Below are 27049 nucleotides of genomic sequence, written 5' to 3'. Positions count from 1 at the left end.
ACTACAAAACACTAAACAATACATTAAATGCACAATAATGGTGACAAATGGTGTCCTCAAACTGTTAGGGCATACATAAAGCTGTCCCAACATCTTACCACTGCTACACCTGGCTATCAGTGGAGCCTTGTCTGGCAGCGGAACAGTTCATTCAGCCTCATTTATTGCCGTTAAAAAAAACATAACTGATATGACTGACTTGCTTAAACAAATTTCTAATGACAATTGAGATGTACAAACTACAGCATAAGGGGACAACAAGTGGATAAGAGGCAACCCCTACTTTCGATTAAGACATTAATGAGCGAGCTAGGACGGACGTAGTCAATATAACTATTTGTTTACTACTTTTGAAATGTACAGCGACCAAATTCAGAACATGGGCCATTCTTACAGTGTTCTCCCTGTACACCAAGACAGAACCATAGGATAAATAAAGTGGGCATATAAGCAGACAATGAAAGCTCTTACAATATTCGATGATTACATTTCTCTAAAACAGGTTATAGGCTACATCTGCACCACCAAGTCAGAACAGTTGGCAAAATTAAGAGGGAAATTAAATATACCAAATTATTAGGGTGAGGCACTTGGGCTACTAACATCTTACTACACAACTACACTTAGTATTACTTTCTTAGCTACAGTATACATATCTCTCTGGCATATTACATAATTTATGCAACAGCGTACAATACCGTTTTGGACTCACCTTGTTGTCCTGTGCTCACTTAGACAGGAAGGTGGCGCGGAGGTCCTTCGTGGGCAAATTTTGTCATTAAAGTCTGGTATTCTCTGGATTTATGGTGCTTTCAAAACAATTGGGAAATCTGAAGAAAAAAACAAAGTTGAATCATGATGACGTCAATGATCTTCAGGTCGTAGCTCTAGAAAGAGGCCGGATTTACAATTCCGAGTTGGCTGACCGTTGATTTCCCCAGTCAGAACTCGTTTATTCCCGACTTCCCAGTTGTCTTGAACTCACTGAAGTCAGGTTTTCGCAGTTCCGAGTTAACATGTGTTTTGAGCGCCGCACAAATCATGCTTCATTGACAACACGGTCAATGTTGAAAGTTTATAATTTTAAACTTGGAAAAGAGTCCCTTAATCACAGATTTGGGACCACACAGCCACTGTCACTGATTCCTTCCAAACCACTCATTGTTGAATTTGCGATTTCCAACTGTTGTGTAATGTTAATGTCCAATGGCCGATGAGCACCGATACATTTTATCTATACTTTTTCTTCATTATTTCTCTTCAATGTCACAGATTTAAAAGGATTTGACAATAGATTCTCGATTTGATTCATGATGATGACTGCTAGCTAAGATTTTGAAAGTATGATGTTGACATAATCAGTCCATTCAAAGCTACTGTACATATAACGTGATTTGACATCAGTTTATCTGTGGCCAATGACCTTGAGCCTTCTTGGATGGGCACTTCTAATGTAACTCTATGGCAGCACCCAAGGGGCTAGAATTTTCGAGGTCTCCTCTTAGACTTGGCGGTGACTTAGTGTCTCCATGAGTGACAGAACACTGAGCCAATCACTGCGCAACGCTCCGTATTTTCTGCTGGCTTGCCCCACCACAGAAAGCACTGTGCTAGGCAGAAACGCCTACATTTTGGAGCTGCCTTACTCAAGAAAACAAAAAAGAGACCATGTTTGTATGCAGCTTTATTAACTCGGATATGTATTTTTTTATGTTGTTTGCAAACTGATATGTGACACATATTAATGCCAAAATAACACGTAAAACAGGCAATTCTTTGCTAAAGATGTGGAGCGCAAAACAGGTGGGGCTCTGCCCTGAATGACGGGCCGCCACTGACTATACTACAACATCAGTCTAACTGAATATGGATGTTGTGTTGGTTGAAGGTTCCAGGCAGGTTCCAGAATGCTGTTTCAGCTGGTGAACCTCTTCTTGGGTTAGGCAATGACAGCTGGTTAAGCAAGCTTTGGCGCAGTGGCAATGTTGGCAGGGATGTTGGGTTTGGCCGTTGTGACTCGGCTCCTTATAGACAACCGTCTGGTCCGTTCTGCCCTCCCCAGCCAGGTGGACAAGCCTCTCGTACACTTTCTTCACCACCCACTGCTTCGACCTCTTGCAGGAGACTTGTTTGTACTGCTAGTCTTCTGGAAAGACATGAAGACAGATCATGACGACGTGTAAAACATGAAGACTGATCATAATGATGTGTAACCATACAATAAACCATGTTCATCTGTAAACAAAAAAGGGTACAGTAGACTGGTATGTGTTTTGTTACACTCAGTCTATAATAGGGCATTGAGATGTTAGCAAAGATGTGAAAAGTTTGAGGGGGGCTTGACTTGTAGACAGTCTAGTCGTTTATTGTTGTGTATGCGCACCTGCAGTTGTGCTGTTAAGTAGACAAGCACTTCCAAAAATAGAGTAAATAGGCTAGAAGAGTACACTAACATACCCTCTCCCCCATGCCAAAGAACTGACTGCAAGGGTCTGAAAAGTTTGAGGAGTGTATTGGTGATTTTGTTTTCTCAAGAGAATATTGTGCTTTCATAAATGCCTTCGGCTCTCCTGGCTTGTTTCAAAGTCATATGATGTTGAGCTTGAGCTGAAAGCTGAAAGCTTTTATCCAATGGCTCTCAGGCTCTGTACTATTAACGCTGCTGTCAAGGTCATCGTCATCAGGATTAGTCTGTAGGACACCCAGTAGTCCAGTGATTAGCCAAAAGTGTACTACTTTGCCCCCATCAATATACATTCAAACAATGTACTATATCCACCCACCCCCTCATGTCAATAGATAATCCATACTAACCTTCACACACAATACCCACCCCAGTCAGTCACCCACCCCATCCCATCCTTACTAATTCCTCCTTTTCTCCAAATTAGACTTCAAACCATGCATGAACAACCAACTAAGCCTCCAGAATACAGAGAAAACTACAATAGAAGTTGTAGCCTACGTGTAAACACACCAGCTATGACAACAAGATCGCATAGACCATGTTTATGCCTGGCTCCAGTATATTTACTTGCTCATCATGGAGTCATGGAAAGATTTAGTAGATTTTAGTACGATTTTAGAAGGTGACTTACACTAGGTCCTGGTGCTGCGCTTGATGTTGAGACATCTGCAGATGTTGATGGGATTGGAATCTAAATAGATCACTGTCACGTTAGCCTCTGCGATAGTTAGTTAGCTAGCTAGCTAACGGTTAGCTAATGTAACCTTACGAAGCTAACGTTAGCTTGCAAAGTTACAAATCACATCGCCAGATAGCAGCTGCCTAATTACATTGATATGCTTTGGAATGTCTAGCCAGTGTATTATGAAAGCTAGCTAGCTAGAGTTTGGTTGAGATACACAAATGCAGTTTGCTAGCTAGCTAGTTAGTTATCTAGGTAAAGTTAGCTACATTACCTCAGCTTGACTTCTTTTCTGCTGCACAGATGTTGGCTGATTGGATAGCTCTCTCTTTGAAGTGAAGGGAAAATCAATAGAATGGCATCCCTTTCCAATGTTCGACGACATGCCAACCCCATCAGTTGAACATTTCAGTTCCATCCCGAAATCCTCTGGCTGAAAGTGCTGGCTATGAACACAGACAATTAGATATTTCTCACACCTCCACGGGTGAGGTGGGGTGGTCCTCCATATCCTGAATACTGGATGTTGTGGTTTGCTTACAACCAGGCATTGTACAGTAGCTGGCCCTTTTCTGCAGGTGAGAAACAGAAACGCAGGTATTTGAGTGTTGTGAGGAAATTCTAAATTTTTATGACACATATGATATGTTAACTTCTTGATGATAGGGTGCAGAATTTTCACTTAGGGAAAAATAGCGTGCGCAATTTCAACTTCGTGCTACTCATCCCCAGAATATAAGATATGCATATAATTAGTAGATTTGGATAGAAAACACTCTGAAGTTTCTAAAACTGTTTGAATCATATCTGTAAGTATAACATAACTTATATAGCAGTCAAAACCCTGAGGACAAACTTTTTTATTGTTAAGTTCCTCTATGTTCAATGGATTGTTTTGGGCAAACCAGAATTCTAATCAGTAAATGCGCAGTTTCTACTGCTTCCACTGGATGTCGCCATTGTATGGAAAATGGTTAAGGTTTTTTCTTAGTGAGGTGAACAAGATATTGACCCGGAAGTGGAGGGACGTCGTTTGTTTGTGTTTGAGATTTGGGCAAGACGTGAAATGTTCCGTGAGTTTGTTGATATCCTGTATTGAAAACAGATTGACCTGTCTTCAATTTGATCGATTATTAACGTTTACAAATACCTTAAGCTGTATTACAAAAGTACTTTGAAATGTTTTGGCAAAGTTTAGAGGTAATTTTTTTTAGATATTGTGTCGTGATTTTGTTCAAATTGAACGCTGTTTTTCCTGGTACAACGGCGCCAAATAAATGGACAATTTGGATATATATGGATGGAATTAATCGAACAAAAGGACCATTTGTGATGTTTATGGGACATATTGGAGTGCCAACAAAAGAATCTCGTCAAAGGTAATGCATGTTTTATATTTTATATTAGCGTTTTGAGTAGCGCTAGCATGGTTGAAATAGGCTACACTCTCTTGTTTACATTGGGCTATCATCAGATAATAGCATCTTATGCTTTCGCCGAAAAGCCTTTTTGAAATCTGACATGTTGGCTGGATTCACAACGAGTGTAGCTTTAATTTGATATCTTATATGTGTGATTTAATCAAGTTTAATTTTATATAATTTTTTTGAATTTGGCGCTCTACATTTTGATATGGCTGTTGGGACGCAAGCGTCCCATGTATCCCAGAGAGGTTAACCTGTTGGGGATGGGGGCGCTGTTTAGACTATTTATGCTAATTTGGCTAATTTTTTAAACGGCTTCCCACAAAATCCTTGATCGTACAATATGCATATTATTATTATTATTGGATAGAAAACAGTCTATAGTTTCTATAGGAGTTGAAATTTTGTCTCTAAGTGGAACAGAGCCCATTCTACAGCAATTTCCCTGACATGGAGTCAGATTTGAGAAATGTTGGCCACTCTTCTGAAGTCATTTAAAAGGGCACTGTCGTTGCTATGACTATACGAACACTTCTTACGTCTTCCCCTGGATGCCTTTACGTGATGACGATTCCAACGGGGTCGATTGCGCGTTCACAGGCCCTACAAATGAAAAAACCCTGAAGCTAGTCATTCTTTGGGAGCTGCGTCATGAGCCTAGAGGACACCGGCGCGCACCTGTTCCAAGCGTTAGTTTAGCCTGTTATATTTCTCCGGTCATCTTTTCACTCGTTATAGGAGTTAAAAACATCATAAGGTAGTTAATTTAAAGCGTTTTATAGCAATTTATATCCGTTTAGTGCGATTTTGGGACATTTATTTTTGCAACGATGTGAAAAGTTGGGCACGCTTTTCAGTTCATCCCGAACGCAGTTGACATTTACACATGGCAAGAGGACAGCTTTCCACCAAAAGACGATTTCTCCCAAGAAAGGATCCTTTGCCCAAGATACTGATGGAAGAACAGCTCAAGGTAGGACATTTTTATTATGATAAATCGTGTTTCTGTCGAAACATTTTAGTGGCTTAGGACGCCATGTTTTTTGACGTAGCTTCGCTTGGCGCAAACTGTATTGAAAAGTAAGGATAAATTAAAAAATGTAATAACGCAATTGTATTAAGAATTAAATTGTCTATCAATCCCTGTCCACCCTATATTTTTTAGTCATGTTTATGAGTATTTATGTATAAGAGTAGATCACTGTCTAAGTGGCGCAAGGACTTTTTCTTTACCAGCTTGTCTACATTTCACATTGTCTAACCATGATTTTGGTGGCTAAATATAAACATTTTCGATCAAACTGTATATGCATGTTGTAATGTGATGTTACAGGAGTGTCATCGGAAGAATTCTGAGAAGGTTAGTGAAAAAATTAATATCTTTTGGCGATGTTGACTTTTATCGCTCACTTTGGCTAGAATCAATGCTGGGCTGCTAATTGCTATGTGCTAAGCTAATATAACGATTTATTGTGTTTTCGCTGTAAGACACTTAGAAAATCTGAAATATTGTCTGTATTCACAGGATCTGTGTCTTTCGATTCGTGTATGCTGTGTATTTTTACGAAATGTTTGATGATTAGTAGTTAGGTAAACACGTTGCTCATTGTAATTATTCTAGTCCATTTGTGATGGTGGGTGCAATTGTAAACTATGCCATCTACCTGAAATATGCACTTTTTTCTAACAAAACCTATCCCATACCATAAATATGTTATCAGACTGTCATCTAATGAGTTTTTTTGTTGGTTAGGGGCTATAAATATCTTAGTTTAGCCGAATTGGTGATGGCTACTGGTGTTGGTGGACAAATAAAAGATGGTGGATTATGCTAATGTGTTTTTAGGTAATAGATGTACATCTTTACATATTGTGTCTTCCCTGTAAAACATTTTAAAAATCGGAAATGTTGACTGGATTCACAAGATCTGTGTCTTTCATTAGCTGTATTGGACTTTAATGTGTGAAAGTTAAATATTTTAAAAAAATATTTTTTTTGAATTTCGCGGCACTGGTTTTTCAGTGGGGGGGGGGGGGGTGTGCCGCTAGCGCCACGCTGATCCTAGACAGGTTAATAACATATTCATGGACATACGAAAAGCCTTCATAGCAAATGCTATCTGGCTGGGGGATACTCCATTCTCATATCAAGTCTCACTTTGTGATCCATTCCACACATCTGTTGTTTGTCATGTAGACCACAGGGGTGTATCTTTGCTATAAAATATCTTTATATTCTTTGTGTCAGGGCCCTCAACCCAATAGTCAAGAGTGTTGATCAGCCACATTATTGCAGAGATCTCACTCTATTCACTTAGTGGCATGTAACGACCTTGCACCCTTATTAATAAGTGAATAAAGATGTTTGATTAAGTATAACTCTGACTTATGTGATAAGTTTGTCTCTCCTCATTTGATAATACAGAAATAACCACCACAGTCCTCCACTGAGTCCACCGTCCTCTCCACTCCAAACACCTCCGCTGTCTCCAGATTCATAGACAGGTAGGCTAACTACCAGTGATGGCTGTAGCACAGGGAGTGTTGTTGATTGCTCCATGGCTGTATGCGTGCAGCAGTATGATCCCCACAACCTGCCCTCTCCACAGTCACCATGAACTCTCCCAGCTCTATGCTCCCCTCGGACACAAAGGTCTTCAAACACACTGCAGTGCTGTACCTCCGCAGTCCTTACACAGATCACACATGCTCAATTCAAGTAGCTATCAAGCAAACACATCATCACATGACTAGCTAGTAGCCAGGTAAATAGGCTGTGTATAAATGGTTAGCTAGCTATCTTTTTCACAATAGCAAATAGCAAACCCACCGGAACAGTAACGTTACAGTAGCGTTAGCTAGTTAGTTTATAGGCTATGTTGGCTATGGCTATGTTGTTATCTTTATATTTTTTACAGAGACACACAAAGCCTAACTAACATTGGCTAAATAGCAAGAAGCAAGTCTACCGGCAAAGTAATGTTAGCGGTAGCTAGCTGTCTAGCTACAAATTCTAGCTAGAGAATGTAGTTGACTTATACTGAACATAAATATAAACCCAACATGCAACAATTTCAAAGATTTTACTGAGTTACAGTTCATATAGGGAAATCAGTCAATTGAAATAGATTCATAGGACCTAATCTATGGATTTTACATGACTGGGAATACAGATATGCATCTGTTGGTCACAGATACCATAAAAAAAGATAGGCGCATGGATCAGAAAACCAGTCAGTATCTGATGTTCCCACCATTTTCCACATGCAGTGCGACACATCTCCTTCATATATAGTTGATCAGGCTGTTTGTTGATTGTGGCCTGTGGAATGTTATCCCACTCCTCTTCAATGGCTGTGTGAAGCTGCTGGAGATACACGTCAACCCAGAGCATCCCAAACATGCTCAATGGGTGACATGTCTGGTGAATAAAGCAGGCCATGAAAGAACTGGGACGTTTTCATCTTCCAGGAATTGTGTACAGATCCTTGCAACATGGGGCCGTGCATTATCATGCTAAAACAAGAGGGGATGGTGGCCAGTGAATGGCTCGACAATGGGCCTCAGGATCTTGTCACCGTATCTCTGTGCATCTCTAATGCCAACTTCACCACCAGGAGCTCCCAGTCACTGTCCACAATTTCTGTGGATTACATTGACGTTGTGACAGGACGGCCCCCGGTTTTAATCCATAAAACATCACCAAGTACTCGTAGTGCCCAGACATTGTGCCATAGGCCGTCTTCCATTCATCCTCCTCCCGGATGTGGATCAAATCCGCAGGTCCAGCTTAGTGAAAACCCAGCGGAGCTGTTCGATGGTGGCCAGCACCAACGGGAGGTGGTAGCTGTACTTGGTGTTGATGGCATTGAGACCTCTGTAGTCAATACACGGATGTGGATCCCCACTCCTTCTTTGCCACGAAGAAGAAATCCAGTCGGAGAGCATCCTGGATGTACTCCTCCATAGCCTTGGTTTCAATCACCGACAGCAGGGTCGACGCGGCTGAGTCTGTTCGCAGGTCGATGACACAGTTCCAGGGGCGATGAGAAGGGAGACAGGTGGCGCGGGTAATTTGAGAAAACCTCCCGTAGATCCTGGTAAACTTCTGGGATGTTGACCTGGAAGGCAACCACAGGACTCTCAACCGACGTGGAACTACAGGGTAAGGGAAAGCAGGTGTTCCGACATCCGGGTGCCCAGGCAGTAATCTCCATCCTCGACCAGGAGATGGTGGGGTCGTGGCGTTGGAGCCACTGGAGGCCAAGGATTACTTTGTGTACAGGTGCCTGGATGATGAGGAGGGAAAGGTTTTCTTGGTGCACAGTGATGGTGAGTGGTGCTGTGATGTGTGTGATTGTCCTAGATCCCAGTGGTCGGTTATCAAGCACCCAAACCAAAAACGGAGAGGAGAGAGGGTATGATGTTATGTTCAGGGAGGAGGCAAGGTCCTGGTCCATAAAATTCCCTGTGGTACTGGAGTCCACAGGGCTGTAGAAACAACACAAGGGACAGCCAGCTAGTAAAATTGGTACTACAAAGGGTTTGGTGGAGAGTGATGATGATGGAATACTCACACCAACTCCAGGAGACAGATGATCACGTGACCGTGACTTTGTAAACTGCTATATTTTTCATGTCTCTGACAACAGTAAAAATGTATTACCTTTTAATGTGTCATGAACACAACCGTCATGATATTCTCATCCGACTGTCAAACAAATCACCTCAAAAAGTAGGCCACCTGTGCATGTTTGTCCACTACAAAATAATTCCAGCAGTACTCAGACCCTTGGTCAGGCCTTGGTCAGAGAGGTGACCAAGAACCCGATGGTCACTCTGACAGAGCTCTAGAGTTCGCCTGTGGAGATGGAAGAACCTTTTACAAGGACAACCATCTCTGCACCACTCCGCCAATCCGGCCTTTATGGTAGAGTGCCCAGACGGAAGTCACTCCTCAGTAAAAGGCACAAGACAGCCTACTTGGAGTTTGCCAAAAGGCACCTAAAGGACTTTCAGACCATGAGAAACAAGATTCTCTGGTCTGATGAAACCAAGATTGAACTCTTTGGCCTGAATGCCAAGTGTCACTTCTGGAGGAAACCTGGCAGCATCTCTACGGCGAAGCATGGTGGTAGAGTCAACCATAGGCCTACTGTAATTAATGTACACTTGTTGGATGGATTGGATACGCATTGGTGTCTAGCTAGCTGCCCTCAGGACTTTCCCATAATTCTTGCCAATAAAATGTCACATCTACTGTATATTACTCTGATTATTTGAGGAATACCCATTGCAAAGAGCAAATACACACACTGATTTCACGGGTTTCACAAAAAGGTCTGTCCCACCGATTTGAAGGTTCTTAGCACTTGCTTTATGGGCTCATATACAGTAGCGTCAATATCACAAAGTACAGTATAGGGATTTTTTTAGGGAGGTAACAACTGCTACATTCATGTTTTTAATGATTTATTATGTATTTTGACGACCACATTATTGACATTTAGTGAAAACAGATGTATTTACTGCTAGCTAGCTTGTCTAGCCACAAACAGTTGTGATCATTTGACCACAAACACAAATTACAGTCACCTGAGACTGTTTGATATGAGATCACTGAGCTATAATAAGAACAAACAGGTCCGGGACAAGAACGCGTGATTGGTTTCATTGCTTTTCCTTCTGCAAGGAAGAACTATGGAAACAGCATGAATATAAATCGTTAATAAATTTGGCTTGATGGGAAAAAAATCGACCTCGAAGACAATTCATGGAATATTCTATGCAAGGAGATAGTTGAAGTCTATATTTAAACAAGCAAATCAAAGAATGTTTCTGTGTAATTCCAACAGTGCTTTGAAATAGGAATATTTGACAAGTGTTTGAACCGCAGGTGCAGTTTTCACTTACAGTCCTGTCTTTCCTTTGATAAGCATCACCAGCTCTGAGACAGGAGACGCAAATATTGAGATTCTGTAAGAGTCGATGTTCAGGGAACATTTCATAATCCACATAAAGCACAGCTAAATATGCCTACTGCAAAATCAGACTCTGTGTTCTAGATAAGGTAAAAAGTGTAGGGAAAATTATATGTTCTAAAGTCTTCATATGCATACGGAAAATACCTTGAGGGTTTCATCCTACTGTACTGTAACGTCAGTCAATTCTGTGCTGGAGAATAATGTATGGATGTGTACCTTTATCATTATCATTGACTTATTGAGCTGTCTATTTCTCAAGGTGGCTGTGTGTGTGTGTGTGTGTGTGTGTGCGAGTGTGTGTGTGTGTGTGCGTGTGCGCATGTGTGTGTGTGTGTGTGCGTGCCAGCATGCGTGCGTGCCAGCGTGCGTGCGTGCGTGCGTGCATTGGATGCACCTAGCCAGTTGCCTTGATTGTCAGTACCATATTTTTTCTGGTCTGATTGGTGTCACATGCCATTTGAGATGACAGTCTCATTGTGTCACTTACAGGCCTTGTGCTGCTGGTCTGGCACAACCTTGGTTGAGTCAATTCACAGGTCATCCAATCACTGTCACTTAAACACCTCTGTCACCTCATTCACAGTCAGATGAGGTAAACATTCAATGACTTGTATTAACACGTAGGAAAAAGTTTGTCTCTGGTACATATCTGGGTACATTCAATATCTGTATCAAATAACAAAGCCTTGCCAACCACTCATGGTGTAACCTTTCTGAGTGTTTGGCAAGTGTAGGGCATTTTCACTTTATTCACATTCTTTAAAATAATGCACACACACATAACAAATACCTTACTGAGTAATAACTATCAATGAAATTAATCTGATGTTAACCAAAATGATCAAATGCGAGTGCACTCAGATTATGCAATTGAAAAAGTACAAACTGATCCAAACTAATTTGCCTCTTCTTCTTCTCTACAACGATGTGCATCATCTCAGGATGTTTTTGTGTGTGCTGAAATCCCAAGAAACACACAATTCCCATCACAGCAGCATGTTCATTCTAGTTCTTGTGGAGAACAGCGAGACTAATGACCGTGCTTCAGCATCAGTGATTGCCTGAAGGGAAGGCAGCTCTGCTTTGATCAAACGGCCAGAGACATCATGGCAGTGTGTGCCTGTGTCCCTCATCCCCTCCCCTTGTTTGGTGCTACATGTCGATCCCTCTCATCGAGAGTTCTACCACCTCAGGGTGTGTGTGTGCGCACATGACTAAGCTAGCTATTCTCTGTAGAAGTCACGCTAGAAGAAGGTAGACGGAACACAAACGGGGATCCATCTCAAAGTTACCCTATGAGGTTGGCGTGATTTTAGTGATTTCTGGAGATCTCTTAAATCCATAGATGTATGGTACAGAAAAGTATTTGTGGACATTCAACAGGTGACACCAAATGGATAAGTTGGCATTCTATGAAATTCTTTCTCAACCACCATGATGTCATCATTCAGGAAGAATCCATCATCACAATCCATAATATCATAATCCATCATATACTTGAGCAAAATCCTCCCCAGATAATGTCTTACTCTTAATTCAATTTCATAATTAACCCTAACATGGCTTAATTGATAAACCATGACTTGTATCAGGGAGTGACCATTTATGGTAATTAATTATGTGCGTGTGTGTGCTTATTACTTATTGCACTACAAACAGAATGCAATTAGTGGTGGTGCTTGATGGCTCTTTGATGTTAACGAAGTGCAAGGTTTGAAGACAGAGGTGGGAGTGTCATCAAACGAGCTGGGTTGCCATGGCTGGGCTGACGCAGAGCAGGCCACACAGAGCACCCTTGCGGTTATTTTGAGCACCGACCGGGGCTCTGGCTGGCAAGGTCATTTGGGAGCTCTGACCACTCAGGGCAGATGTAGGGGGAGAGCTCTGGCCTCGAAGCTGCTGGGGATTGTGATGGGGTGGTGGTGGTCTGTGTGTGCCTGCATGCATGCAGGGAGTTGTGGAACAAGATGAGGGTTCACAGAAGATGCTAGTTAGTCCCTCCACCTCTCACCCACTGACAAGCTTCAATCTGCAGCCAATAACAACTACATGTTGAAATCCACAGTTTGCCACTCAAGTTGTAGTATTGCAGTGTGATTGCAGAGCCTCCCCATTAAATGTGTGATATGAAAGTCATTTTCACAGCAAGTGGGAAATTTGTTGTTTTTGTTTCCTCTACTTTTCACAAGGCAACAAGGCAACACTATTATCATTACCAACAATATTTTCTGGATGTTGTGCAATTTTACCAGCTTGGCATTACAGTTGTTGATTGATGCCCATTGTAGCAAAAATAAGTATATGTAAAGTGGTGCAGTGGAGGGTTTATGCAGGTATACGGTGAATACTCACTTATTATTTACTCACTTCTTAATCCCCACAATGCTTATCAAAGTAGTGTAGTGGAGGTATATGCCACATCAATTAATAAGGCTAATGGAACAGATCAGAATGTTTAGCTTAAAATGTTGATAAACTATAATTTTTTCACATTTTACGCGCATCAATGTGCACACGATAGTAGGCCTATGCGCGAATGTTCCAGAATGCAATTTGTGTAAAAACATTTCTAAAATGTGCACTGCACATCAAGCAGTTTCAGGGAGATGGAAATATCTGTTCAACATTTTAAAAGAGGGGAGATCTAAAGATGCAACAACTATCATTGGGTTGCTAATATGACTATCATAATGCATCGGGCTGCTAAATAATGAAGCAAAGTTTCAAGAAAACCAATTGAACAGCAGATCGCATATGAAGAAGCCCATATAAAATAATTGCCTCCACATTTCTATGGTGGGATTGTGGCTATAGGCTACTTTGAAGCAAGGTAATACATGCCTCATAATATGAAGTAAAACGTCCAGATTTCAAACAATTAACGAACAGGAAAAACATAGCGACGCTAATGATAGGCCTAACTGTCTTCTGGTAGATGGAAAGGCTTTCCCAAAAACCTTCTCAATTAAATGTTAACTACAGATGGCAGATCTTAACTTGATCACTCTTTTGTTGCAGATAATTTTCTTGATGCATCAGGAAATTCAAATTAGCCTTATGAGTGGACGAGCTCCTATCAACGCGGCTTGAAGAACTGTAATATCCCATGTTTCTTGGAAACTTGGTTGGACAAGGACATGAATAATATTCTAGCTGGTTTTTCAATACATCGGCAGGACAGAATGGCAGCGTCGGGTAAGCTCAAGGGGTTGGTGTGTGTCTCTTTGTTAACAACAGCTGGTGCGCGATCTGTAATATTACGTCTCAAGGTTCTGCTCGCCTGACTTAGAATACCTCATGATAAGCTGTAGACCACGCTATTTACCAAGAGAGTTTTCAACTATATTTTTCGTAGCTGTCTATTTACCATGACAAACCGATGCTGGCACTAACACCACACTCAACAAGCTGTATAGGGCCATAAGCAAACAGGAAAATGTTCATCCAGAGGCATCACACCTTGTGGCCGGTGATTTTAATGCAGGGAAACTGAATTCCGGCTTACCTCATTTCTACCAGCATGTCACCTGTAGAACTAGAGGTGAAAAGACTAGTCACATTTACTCCACACACAGAGATGCATACAAAACTCTCCCTCGCCTTCCATTTGGCAAATCTGACCATGACTCTATCCTCCTGATTTCTGCTTACAAGCAAAGATTCAAACAGGTAGTACCAGTGATGTGCTCAATAGAGAAGTGGCTAGATGATGGCAGGGCTTACAAACTATCACCGGTTACAAAAGGAAACCCAGATGCGAGCTGCCCAGTGACGTGAACCTACCAGACAAGCTAAATGCCTTCTATGCTCACTTCGAGGCAAGCGTGAGAATATCAGCTGTTCCGGACAACTGTGTGACCACACTCTCCGTAGCCGATGTGAGTAAGACCTTTAAACAAGTTAACATTCACAAGGCTGGAGACGGATTACCGTTAATATAAGGAATTTGAAATTATTTCTACTTTTTCTTTTGATACTTAAGTATATATAGAAGCAAATACTTTGACTTTTACTCAAGTAGTATATTACTGGGGACTTCCACTTTTACTTGAGTAACTTTCTATTAAGTTATCTATACTTTTACTCAAGTATGACAATTGGGTACTTTTTCCACCACTGGCCGTCAGATCCTCAAAAAGTTATACTGCTGCACCATTATGAGCATTTTGACTGGCTGAATCACTGCTTGGCATCCAACCGCAATGCGCTACAGAGGGTAGTGTGGATGGCCCAGGCAGAGATCCCTGCCATCCAGGTCATCTATACCAGGCGGTGTCAGCGGAAGGCTCTAAACATTTTGTCATAGATTCGAGCCCTCCAAGTCATAGACTGTCCTTTCTGCTACTGCATGGCAAGTGGTACCGATGCACCACGTCTAGAACCAACAGGACAATGAACAGCTTCTACCCCCAAGCCATAAGACTGCTAAATAGTTAGTCAAATAGCTACCCGGACTATCTGCATTGACCCTTTTTGAACTAACTTTTTTGACTCATCACTCATCGATAACGCATTCACATCCAACAAGCGCGAAACGTTTGTAAACACTGAGGGGCGGTAGGTAGTCTAGTGGTTAGAGCGTTGGGCCAGTAAACGAAAGGTTGCTGGATCAATTCCCAGACCTGACAAAGTAAAAATCTGTCATTCTGAACAATGCAGTTAACCCACTGTTCCCTGGGTGCTGTGGATGTCAATTTAAGGCAGCCCCCCTAACAGTGTGTTTGTCACCGTTACAGTGCCATTAATTTAGTGTTGTGTAGTGGGTTTGCTGACATGCATCTAAAATGATTATGTTTTGTTTGCCCCACCAAGATTTACATGCTAAAATTACCACCGATGCTACTACAGTGGGATACCTAGTCAGTTGTAAAACTGAATGTATTCAACTGAAATGTGTCTTCCGCATTTAACCCAACCCCTCTGAATCAGAGGTGTGGGGGGCTGTCAATATCTGTCATTCTGAACAGTTAACAGTGGGTAACCCACAGTTAACTGTTCAGAATGACAGATATTGACTTTTTTTTTTACAATAAAGGGGCATGTAAGCAGGCAAAGAAAGCTCTTACACTACTCAATGATGACGTTTCTCTAAAATAGGCTATAGGCTACAAGTGCACCACCAAGTCAAAACAGTAGGCTATGTTCTGAGGGGGAAAGGGACCAATCATGAGGTGCATGGGCTACTAACAGCTTACTACACAACATACACTACAGTAATATTACTTTCTTAGATACAGTATACATATCACCCTGGCATATTACATAATTTATGCAGCAGCATACAAGACATTTTTGGACTCCCTGTTGTTGTGCTGTGCTCATTTCAAAAGGAAGGTGGCCCGGCGGTCCTTATTGTGTGCAAATTTTGTCATCAAACTTTGTCATCAAAGTCTGGCATTCTCTGGATGTATGGTGCTTTCAAGACAAATGGGAACTCTGAAAAAAAACAAGGTGGAATCATGACGTCAGTGATCTTCAGGTCAGAGCTCTAGAAAGAGGCCCGAGTTCCCGACTTGGAATTCCGAGTTGGATGACCTTCAAAACGTATTTACCCAGTCGGAGCTCCCGGTTGTCTTGAACTCACTGAAGTCTAAGATTTCCCAGTTCTGAGTTTCCAGTTGTTTTGAACGCTGCAGAAGTCATGCTGGATTGACAGCATGGCCAATGTATTCAACCTTTTCTGGCCCATGGTGTAAATTTTAAGCTTGGAATCAGACAGATGTTTTTACATTCTTAAACCCAGACTTGGACCACACACCTGAATAGCAGGTAAATACAAATTACAAAATAAAATAAAAAATACTAATGTAGGCTAAATGCATTGGATACAAAACAAATACTGGCACGTGATAAAGAATAACATGTCCAAAATAATTATATAAATGCATATCAAACAGGAATATACAGTACCAGTCAAAAGTTTTTACTATTTTCTACCTTGTAGAATAACAGATACAGTGGCACTGGTGAGTAATGATGGTGCTCTGGGGAGACAGACTTCATTGATCCATGGCTGTGACACATAATTATTATTATTCAGCTTTTTATCCTGACAGCCATCAGTCATCTCCAGGCGGTGAGGGTGAGTGTGGCACAACGAGCGACGTGAAAGAGGCTCCTTCACCATGGTGATTTAAAGTACCAGTCAAAAGTTTGGACACATCTACTCATTCCAGGTTTTTCTTTATTTTTAAAAATATGTTCTACATTGTAGACATCAAAACTATGAAATAACACATATGGAATCATGTAGTACCCAAAGAAGTGTTTAACAAATCCAAATATATTTTATAGTAGCCACCCTTTGCCTTGATGACAGCATTGCACACTCTTGGCATTCTCTCAACCAGGTTACAGTAGGTCATGTCGAGTTTGTTTCATTTGGTGACCTCATGAAGGACAGGAGACACACATTCCTGTGTCTTTGTTTGTATACACTTCTCAATTTATGGGGTTTGCCTCTGAATGTTGTATGAAATAAATGATTAAGCATAAGAATAATTTTGGAAAGATAACAATGTGATGTTAGCCTTCTAAATGAGAGAATGTGAGCACAGACATTACGTCGGCGTCATGGAACGCCCCTGATTGCTACTGTATATATATATATACTTCAGCAAATAAACTAATATAATGTAATAGTAACCAGTGACTGTATTACAGCAGCTACCACAATACACAGTAAAGGTAGAGAGTTATAATAATCTGGCAGGAGTTGTACAGCAACTGCAAAATCATTTCTGGTGAGCTACCATAGCTACGACCACAGGGCTGGAGCAGGAGAAATACCATGTTTAAACGTTGGCTTATTTACTGTACATGAAACATGCACGAATGGCCATAATGCTCATGACACACAGTGGCAGCCAGGTTGAGTTTGTAAGCTAGTTAGCTTGTAGCGTGCTACTAATACCAGGGGAGAGGGATGCCTGGGGAAGGCAGTCCAAATGTATTTTTTTTGGTTTGCAGAGCCTTCCCCAAACCATAGCCCCCTAGGTACGGTACTGCAGTCCATTGTATAGCCTACCAACACCGCTTCATCTGCCCCCTGGCGGCGATTCTAAATATTCAATATTTATTCAAATCCTCCTGCTGCAGGATTATTTTCCTCCTGCGGCAAAATGGGTCATATTACGATCCTACATCTGTAGCTACAAAGTAGCCTATGCCTACCTGGCCGAATTATATCATGATTATTTGCATCAATCCAGTGGCCATTTGACTGCAAACTCCTTCACATGTGCTACAGAATCACCACTAACTAAACAACAGTGCTAGGTGCCTGTGCACTTGACTGAAAGGGTAACTACCCTCAAAATTAAACATTTTTCAATTCTTCCAAGACCTCACAAGTGGTCTCCTGATGTGGTTTATTAAGCATTGTTATGGACTTAGAACATCCAATTTGGTTGTCTATTTAAAAAGTGTGACTTCGAGAGCAAAAACCAAAACAAATATGGAGAAATCTGAAACCTGTGAATTTCTGACTCAGTTGACAGCCTCATTTATCGGTTTCAATAGTAGGCCTACTATTAGCCTACTTGCACAGTACAGCTTGGGTTGGCTTGACTGTGAAAACCAATATGGGATTTATAATTTGAGGTCATTCAGAGTGTATGTCAATGTTTCTCATAGAAGTTTCACACAGGGCAACTTTCCTTCGCTGGGCGGGCCGTTTGGGTAATTTTTGGCAAAATTAGAGTGTACCCACTTCTCCAAGTACCATAACACCACTGAATATGTGTATTGTTATGAATCGTTCATGTGTTTGTTAGTCACACTGGGAAGACCTTTGGCTTCAGCCAGCCATTCTCCATGACTCATCACAGGTCTACACAGTACATCCAACCCACTGTCTCTTCAAACCTAAACACCATGGTACACTGAAAACAGAGACACACCGGCAGACAAATGACACATACAGGAATCATGGTGAGAAGGGAGGGAGGGGAGGAGAAGATCTATTCTGGTGCATTAAATCCTCATAGTTTCAGGCATCAATTAGTCTGGAAATAGCCTTTGTCTAGAAAATGATAGCAGGCGTGAAAGAGTGAAAGAGCGGAGAGGCATTTTGTGTGTGTGTGTGTGTGTGTGTGTGTGTGTGTGTGTGTGTGTGTGTGTGTGTGTGTGTGTGTGTGTGTGTGTCTTTTATTCTGCTATGTTTATAGAGAGAAGGTGGGGATAGGTAACAGGTGGTGTGAAGAATGTAAGGTTATTATTAAGTGATAATGCCAGAGAAGCAGATGTTTGGAGGATACAGTATATTGGTATGGGTGTTGTTAGGCCCGAGACGAAGTCGAGTGCCAACAAACCATGCCAATATAGCCTCCAAACACCGGCTTCCGAGGGCAATATCACTTTTATACAACGGGTTAACCAACATATTCAAATAATGACTGACATATTTGAATTAAAAACATTATTTTGATGAATTTATTCATACTATTTCATCCTTCAACAAGATATATAGTCCCGACACACATCTAGGGTTGTTACCCAAGCTGGCTGTTTGTTCGTTCTATTGGTTCGGTTGCCAGAGACGCGACCCAGTTGTTCAGTCTTTTTGTTCTGTATCTATGGACGTGACTCAGTCGTTCGTTCTAAATGTTCCATTGCCATACAGGCTGGCAACGTTCTTAGCCCTGGTTGCTATCTAGCCAACTACGGCTAACTTACAGTTACGTCAAACAGTGCAGACAGAATAACAACAATAGCTGCATTTGTTTAAGCTGTTTTCTAGTGACATTTATTTGGATACATCCATAACAATGAGCTAATGAGGAACATTTCGCCTGGCATAGAAAATGTGCTCTCTCGTTAGGACATGTTGTTCAGAGGAGCTAGCCAACAACACAGCCAACACATTAACTTCAAACTGGAGCTGGAAAGACTGCAAACTAACTGCACTTCGTTTCGTTTGACCTTTTATCAATTGACATTTCTTTGTATATATCCATAAAAATGATGCCAGCTGATTCATGATTTCGACTGGCTGATAAATGCTGCCTGCCTCTCTGTCTCTCGTCCCGACTCCCAACCCCTACACGTTCATTACTATGGAACAGTTGGAGATCAAATTTGAATATTGGAGCAATGTTGAAAATGTCGAAGAGACAGACAGTAAGGTTTATACAAATCTCCGCTGTTGAAAACTAAATGTTAGTCTAAAAGAAATGTGAGATAATGTCTAGATGCTTTTTATAGTGGAGATCAAGTTTGTAACTTCCCTGCCTGGGCTGATGAGACAGTCAGATGGAACAGAGTACATAAGCATTTTAATGTCATAGATTTAGCTGGTGGTAACTTGTGGAATAGACACCGTCTGGAATTCACTTTTAACCAATCAGCATTCAGAATTAGACCCACCTGTTGTATAATATGTGACATGATCTGTAACCCAAGAGTTCTAATTCTAAATGAAGCCTTGTTCACATTACAGGCCTTAATGCTGAAATCTGGGTTTTTTCCAAATCCATTTTGGAATATTGACTGTCCAAACAGCAAGTTACGAGTAACCAAATCGGATGTGTGTGTGGTCAGAGCGCAGTCATTTGCTGACATGGCCAAGCTAATTGTCATACTAACAACGGTTGCGTGGTTAGGCTGATGGTTAGGCTGATTGGTGGTGGTGCTAGTGTTTCCTATCACTCAGAAGTTTTGTAGCAAGCTAAGGTGACAACAATGCCTGCCATGGACGTATACCAGTTGCATTGGATGTTCAAAATCATAGTGTAAGAACACTTTTGGTCACGTGTGCTCCCTTTCTGGCCTCTAGGTCACCAGGCTGCTCGTTATGGTGCACACCTGTCACCATCGTTACGCACACCTGCGCGTCATCAGACTCACCTGGACTCCATCTCCTCCTTGATTACCTGCCCTATATATGTCACTCCCATTGGTTCCTTCCCCAGACGTCATTGTTTCTGTTCCTATGTCATGTCTGTTTGTTGTTCATGTTTATTATTTTGTATTTTGTTTTGTTTATTTTATTAAAACATTCACTCCCTGAACTTGCTTCCTGACTCTCAGTGCACATCGTTACACTTCTAAAGCCTTAAAGAATATGATAATCCAACTTTCAAAACAAGTAATTTTTGGTTAGCCACAGCAGTCAACTAGCTAGCTAGGTAGCTGTTTAACTTTCTAGCACATTCACTAATTTGCTTGTAAACAATTAACAAGCTAGTTAGCTACCACATGTTCTTGTCAAAACATTAAACAGAGTAGCTAGCAAGCAACAAGATGTCAAATAACAGTCAAAAACCACTTGAGGGGAAATAAATCAGATTTGACCATTTAAACATGTCTCATGGTCAGGAATCAGATTTGTATGTGGCTTGAAATGTGGGTTGAAATATTATGATTCCATGTGCTTTTTGGCTGTTCAGAAATAAAACAAAATAACTGTTTTGAACTTAGATATGCAACATTTTTTTATTTGTTCATTCAAACAACAGGTATCTCCTGATCTGACTGATCTGATCTGACTTTCTGATGATCCCTTTAAGAAATAGCCTTCTCTGCTACCGTTTTGTCTCATTTGATATATGTTAAGTCTATGAAAAGGATGTTAATCCCTCATTATGTATATATTCTGAATTCCTTCATGGAATATTGTTTAAATTGTTTAAATTGTTCTTTAAGTTTAAAGATCTGGATTACCCTTGGAAGGTGTGCATGTCCTTACATGCCCTTTTCTACCTTAATAATCTTTGGGATGATGAACTGTTTTGGGAGTGGGCCTTTCAATGTGATTTCTAATGAGAAATGCTCTCTCTCTCGCTTTCTGTGATACTTTCATGCCTGAGAATAAGCCCTCTGCTCTCTCTGAGATTAGAACCTAATCAAGAGGTATTACAGCAGACTAGAGCAGCCTGCCTCTCAGCTCGCCTTGCCAGATTTAGGGACGTTCCTTCCAAATTCCATTTCAAATTTTCTCTTTTTCAGAACAGGTATAATGAGAGAGAGCCTTTTTGTGGACATGTCAACTGTGATTTAGATACCTCACATATTCTCCTTCTCACCTTGGATTAAACTTTAATTCATCATTAGGCTCATATTATAGGGGTAGAGAGACCAAGAAAGAGAGAAGAAAAAATAAAACATTTGAAAAATAGAGAAAGTTTAGTATGAGTTCAAAGGCAGGAGGAAATATGAACCAGCTGTACCGGCCCCACTTTCCTGGTCGTAAAAATATTTTTGCATATTTTTATTTCTCATAACTGGGCTCCATGCCTTGTGGACATTTTTCAGGCACGGTCTTCAGACCTTACTGGCAAACAAACATTGAAACAATTAAATAATAGCTAAACATACAACCTGAAAACATCTATATGGCATTGAAATACATCTGTTTGTTGGGGTCATATAAAGTTTACAGTTGTGTGACTGTCAAAATCTACAAACACTTTACTCATGTACAGTACCTATCAAATGTTTAGACACACCTACTTATTCAAGGGTTATCTTTATTTTTACTATTTTCTACATTGTAAAATAATAGTGAAGACATCTAAAACTACGAAATAACACGTAAGGAATCGTTTAGTAACCAAAAAAGTGTTAAACAAATCATAATATATCTTATATTTGAGATTCTTCAAAGTAGCCACCCTTTCCCATTATGACAGCATTGCACATTCTTGGCATTCTCTCAACCAGCTTCATGCGGTAGTCAAATGGAATACATTTCAATTAACAGGTAGCCTTGTTAAAAGTTAATTTGTGGAATTTCTTTCCTTCTTAATGTGCTTGAGCCAATCAGTTGTGTTGTGACAAGGTAGGGGTGGTATACAGAAGATAGTCCAATTTAGTAAAATACCAAGTCCATATTATGGCAAGAACAGCTCAAATAAGCAAAGAGAAACCACAGTCCATCATTACTTTAAGACATGAAGGTCAGTCAATACGGAAAATGGCAAGAACTTTGAAAGTTTCTTCAGTCGCAAAAACCATCAAGCACTATGATGAAACTGGCTCTCATGAGGACCGCCACAGGAAAGGAAGACCCAGAGTTACTTCTGCTACAGAGCATAAGTTAATTAGAGTTACCAGCCTCAGAAATTGCAGCCCAAATAAATGCTTTATCAACATCAACTGTTCAGAGGAGACTGCATGAATCAGGCCTTCATGGTCAAATTTCTGCAAAGAAACCACTACTAAAGGACACCAATAAGAAGAAGAGACTTGCTTGGGCCATAAAACACAAGGAATGGACATTAGACCGGTGGAAATCTGTCCTTTGGTCTGATGATTCAAAATTTGAGATTTTTGTTTCCAATGGTCTTTGTGAGACGCAGAGTAAGTGAACGGATGATCTCCGCATGTGTAGTTCCCACCGTAAAGCATGGAGGAGGAGGTGTGATGGTGTCGGGGTGCTTTGCTGATGACACTGTCTGTGATTTATTTAGAATTTAAGGCACACTTAACCAGCATGGCTACCACAGCATTCTGCAGCGATACGCCATCCCAACTGGTTTGCGCTTAGTGGGACTGTCATTTGATTTTCAACAGGACAATGACCCAACACACCTCCAGGCTGTGTAAGGCCTATTTTACCAAGAAGGAGAGTGATAGAGTGCTGCATCAAATGACCTGACCTCCACAATCGCCCGACAACCCAATTGAGATGGTTTGGGATGAGTTGACTGTTGGAAAGACTGTTGGAAAAGCATTCCAGGTGAAGCTGGTTGAGAGAATGCCAAGAGTGTGCAAAGCTGCCATCAAGGCAAAGGATGGCTACTTTGAAGAATCTCAAATCTCAAATATATTTTGATTTATTTAACACTCTTTTGGTTACTACATGATTCCGTATGTGTTATTTCCTAGTTGTGATGGCTTCACTATTATTCTACAATGTAGAAAATTGTAAAAATAAAGAAAAACCCTTCAATGTCCAAACTTTTGACTGGTACTGTATGTTGAGAGCAGCGGGTGGAAAACAAATGTGTTTATTTATAGAACAGAAGGGGAAGAGACTTGCAGGTCCTACAAACAGGTGAGATTTCATGTGTCAAGTTCACTTTTGAATAAAACTGTTCCTTTTTCCCCGGTACAAACTGTTTCCATGGCAACCTGGCTGCCGTCAGCCAGCTGTCCTAATTGAGATAGCATGGCAAGTTGGAAAATAGTTCTATAAATTCCCAGTATGATCCCATAGATTACCAGCCGTGGTGTCCCGTGTACAGTATCTGAAAGTGATTGCCACTATGTACCGGATCTCATTCAAGATAGCCTCCACACATGGCTCAATGTGTGTGTGTGTGTGTGTGTGTGTGTGTGTGTGTGTGTGTGTGTGTGTGTGTGTGTGTGTGTGTGTGTGTGTGTGTGTTAAGGTGCGAAGAGTCAGTTCAGGTGGTCAGTCCAGTTCAAGTGTTCAGTAGTCTGGATGGCTTGTAGAAAGAAACTCTCTCTGAGCCTCTTGGTATAAGACCTCATGCTCCGATACCGTCAGCCAGATGGTAAGGGGCAGAACAGCTCATGGCTGGGGTGTGTGGGGTCCTTGATGATGCTGCGTGGCTTCCTCAGGCACCATTAGATGTCCTGGATGGATGGGAGTACGGTGCCAGTGATGTACTGAGTGGTCTTCACCACCCACTGGAGGGCCTTACAGTTGTGGACGGAGAAATTCCTGTACCATGCCGTGATGTAACCGGTCTGGACGCTCTCGATGGCGCAGTTGTACTATTTGTAGAGAACCCAGGGTGGAATGCTGAATTTCTTCAGCCACTTTAGGAAGAAGAGATGCTGTTGCCCCCTCTTGACAATAGTGGTGGTGTTTTTAGTCCATGTCACGTCCTTTGTGATGTGTATGCCGAGGAACTTAAAACTGCTGATGTTCTCTATTTCAGTCCCGTTGATGTGGATCGGGAAATCTTCCCTCTGTTACCTGAAGTCAACAATCAACTTCTTTGTTTTGTTGATGTTGAGGGAGAGGTTGACCAATGCCAGTTCAGTTATCTCCTCCCTATAGGCTGACTCAGCGTCATTGGTTATCAGGCCTATAGCCTCATTGAGAACCAGGCTAAAGGGGAAGCCTGGCGAAGACCATGGCACAAAATCAGCTAAAAAGGGGTGGGAACCAGGTGTAAATCAGTGACACCTCGCAACATGTCAAACCAATCAAATGTCTTGCTTGGGCAGAGCATCAAAGGTTCCCACTAGATGAGTGTCATATGTGCAACAGTGAGTGAGGATAGCCATAAAATAGCAGATTAAAACCCCATCAGATATGTTGGTGTACGCCGTGTTCGTGGTGAACCATATGACAGGAACAAACAACCTTTTGCAAGGTAAATTGTCTTTATTGCGACCAGACTACACACTGGCTTTAGAAGAGATAATGGGACCTGTCACGGTAAGTGATGGGTTTTCAAAGGCAGTGTGTGTCTCTGGTTGCAATCTTCTACTCAGATATAAAAGAAGTGCCAACGATGTAGAAAGAATGGACTGTTTTGTGAGCAAATTCTAGAGAAAAGATGTGCCGCGGCTGTCTCGACCCCAAGAAGTACGAGGAAATCCCAGAGAGTCTGGCGAGACAAGGCCTTTTCAGGGACCCAGCCCCAGATATAGGAATTCAACCTCTACAAGCATAATTTTTTGGCGCGTCTTCGGCTGTAAGTGACAACACCAAAAGTGATCACCACATGCAGTAGTTAAAGTGCTCTTCCTTCGAACATAGCTAGCTACAGCTAACTTTTGTGTCACGTTACTGATCTGTTTTCCTTGTTTTTGTATGTGTTTAGTTGGTCAGGGCGTGAGTTGGGGTGGGCATTCTATGTTATGTGTTTCTATGTTGGGTTAAATGTGTTGCCTGATATGGTTCTCAATTAGAGGCAGGTGTTTGATGTTTCCTCTGATTGAGAACCATATTAAGGTAGGCTGTTCTCACTCTTTGTTTGTGGGTGATTGTTCCTGTGTCTGTTGCACCACACGGGACTGTTTCGTTTGTTCGTTCGTTTGGCTAGTCTTTCCTGTTCGTGCGTTCTTCGTGTCTATGTAAGTTCTCAAGTTCAGGTCTGTCTACGTCGTTTTGTTGTTTTGTATTTTCCAAGTGTTTTTTCGTGTTCGTCTTGTCTTTAATAAATATCAATTATGTCTGCATACAACGCTGCATTTTGGTCCGACCCTTACTCCTCCTCCTCATCCAAGGAGGAGGCATTAGACAGCCGTAACATTTTGTCAATACCATAGGCCACGCAGCTACAGGTAAACTTTTTCTTGACTTTTTTTTTTAATTATCCCAGTAGTAATCATTACACTCTTCATAGACTTCAGTCGATCATAGTGACAATTGTAGCCTAAATAATTTATACATAGTTTGTTGTTTTTCCTTGACAATGAAGTAACTGATAAAGCCCATTTTATGTGGCACATACAAAGTTTATATTTGCAAATGTGTTGCCTAATGCCGACGACAGTCTCAGATATTAAAACATTATTTTCATTTCATTTAAGGTCACTGTTACAACTACTTCTTGTACAAAGTCCTGGATACTTAGAGGTCCTTTGGAAATAATTGGTATATGACTTCAAGGTAATCAGCCCAGGGCCATACCAAAGTATTTAATGCAAGTTCCAGGTTTGTCACAAGTTGTTATCAAGAAAGAACTGAATATTGTGACTGAGGAGTGTAGAGAGTTAAAAGGGGACCTGAATACTGCGACACAAGTCCCTCAGCACTGAACGAGTTTATGATATCATGGCACAAGGCGAGACCCAGATGCAGACACAGGAGGCAGATGGTTGCAGTCTTACAATGTTTGTTAATCCAAAAGGAGTAGGCAGGTGAATGGTCAGGCAGGTGGGTACAAAGTCCAGAAACAGGCAAGGGTCAAAACTGGGAGGACTAGAAAAAGGAGAATAGCAAAAAGCAGGCGAACGGGAAAACCGCTTGTTGACTTGGAAACATACAAGACGAACTGTCACAGAGAGACAGGAAACACAGAGATAAATACACTGGGGAAAATAAGTGACACCTGGAGGGGGTGGAGACAATCACAGGCACAGGTGAAACAGATAAAGTTTTGGATGAGTGGAAAAAGTCAGCCCCAAGATTTCTGGAATTTGTACAATGTGTGAGCACATTCTCCATGACTGTGGCTACAGGAACAAGGTAGAGGCCTTTACACTGCGCAAAGAATTGCAATGGACATGGCAGATGCCACCCTTTTCAGGGCATATTTGAAATGTATGTGTGCACCAATATTTCGTAATGCCAAAAAGAGATGTTTTGACCGACTATCCAGGCTCGGTGTGTCCAGGAAGAGTACAATGATAAAATGTAAACAGGGTGGGTGGGTAACTTGTCCTGACAACACAACGCAACACAACAATGATGGAATGGTATGTTTAAAGCTATTGAAATGTGTTGATTCCGGGTTCATGTGTTCATTCCGGGTTCCGGGTTGGAGCGAGTAGTCGCACTTTGCTTCGCAGGTAATATTATATTTCATTACATTTCATTACAGTACAATGGTTTGATTTGTTTGAT

At 41.3% G+C, this 27049-nt stretch overlaps 1 long non-coding RNA gene across 1 annotated transcript; it reads right to left on the bottom strand.

Moving 5' to 3' along the window:
* Positions 1 to 1689: 1689 nt before the first annotated feature.
* On the bottom strand, positions 1690 to 3689 carry LOC129861791 (uncharacterized). Its single transcript, XR_008760672.1, has 3 exons — positions 3424 to 3689; positions 3099 to 3158; positions 1690 to 2146 (listed from the first exon to the last, which is right to left on the bottom strand). It is a non-coding gene; the product is annotated as an uncharacterized LOC129861791 (long non-coding RNA).
* Between the last annotated feature and the right edge of the window lie 23360 nt (positions 3690 to 27049).

Source organism: Salvelinus fontinalis, chromosome 9 (genome assembly GCF_029448725.1).
Source record: "Salvelinus fontinalis isolate EN_2023a chromosome 9, ASM2944872v1, whole genome shotgun sequence".
NCBI classification, from domain to species: Eukaryota; Metazoa; Chordata; class Actinopteri; order Salmoniformes; family Salmonidae; genus Salvelinus; species Salvelinus fontinalis.
This window is presented reverse-complemented; position numbering and strand designations above follow the sequence as displayed.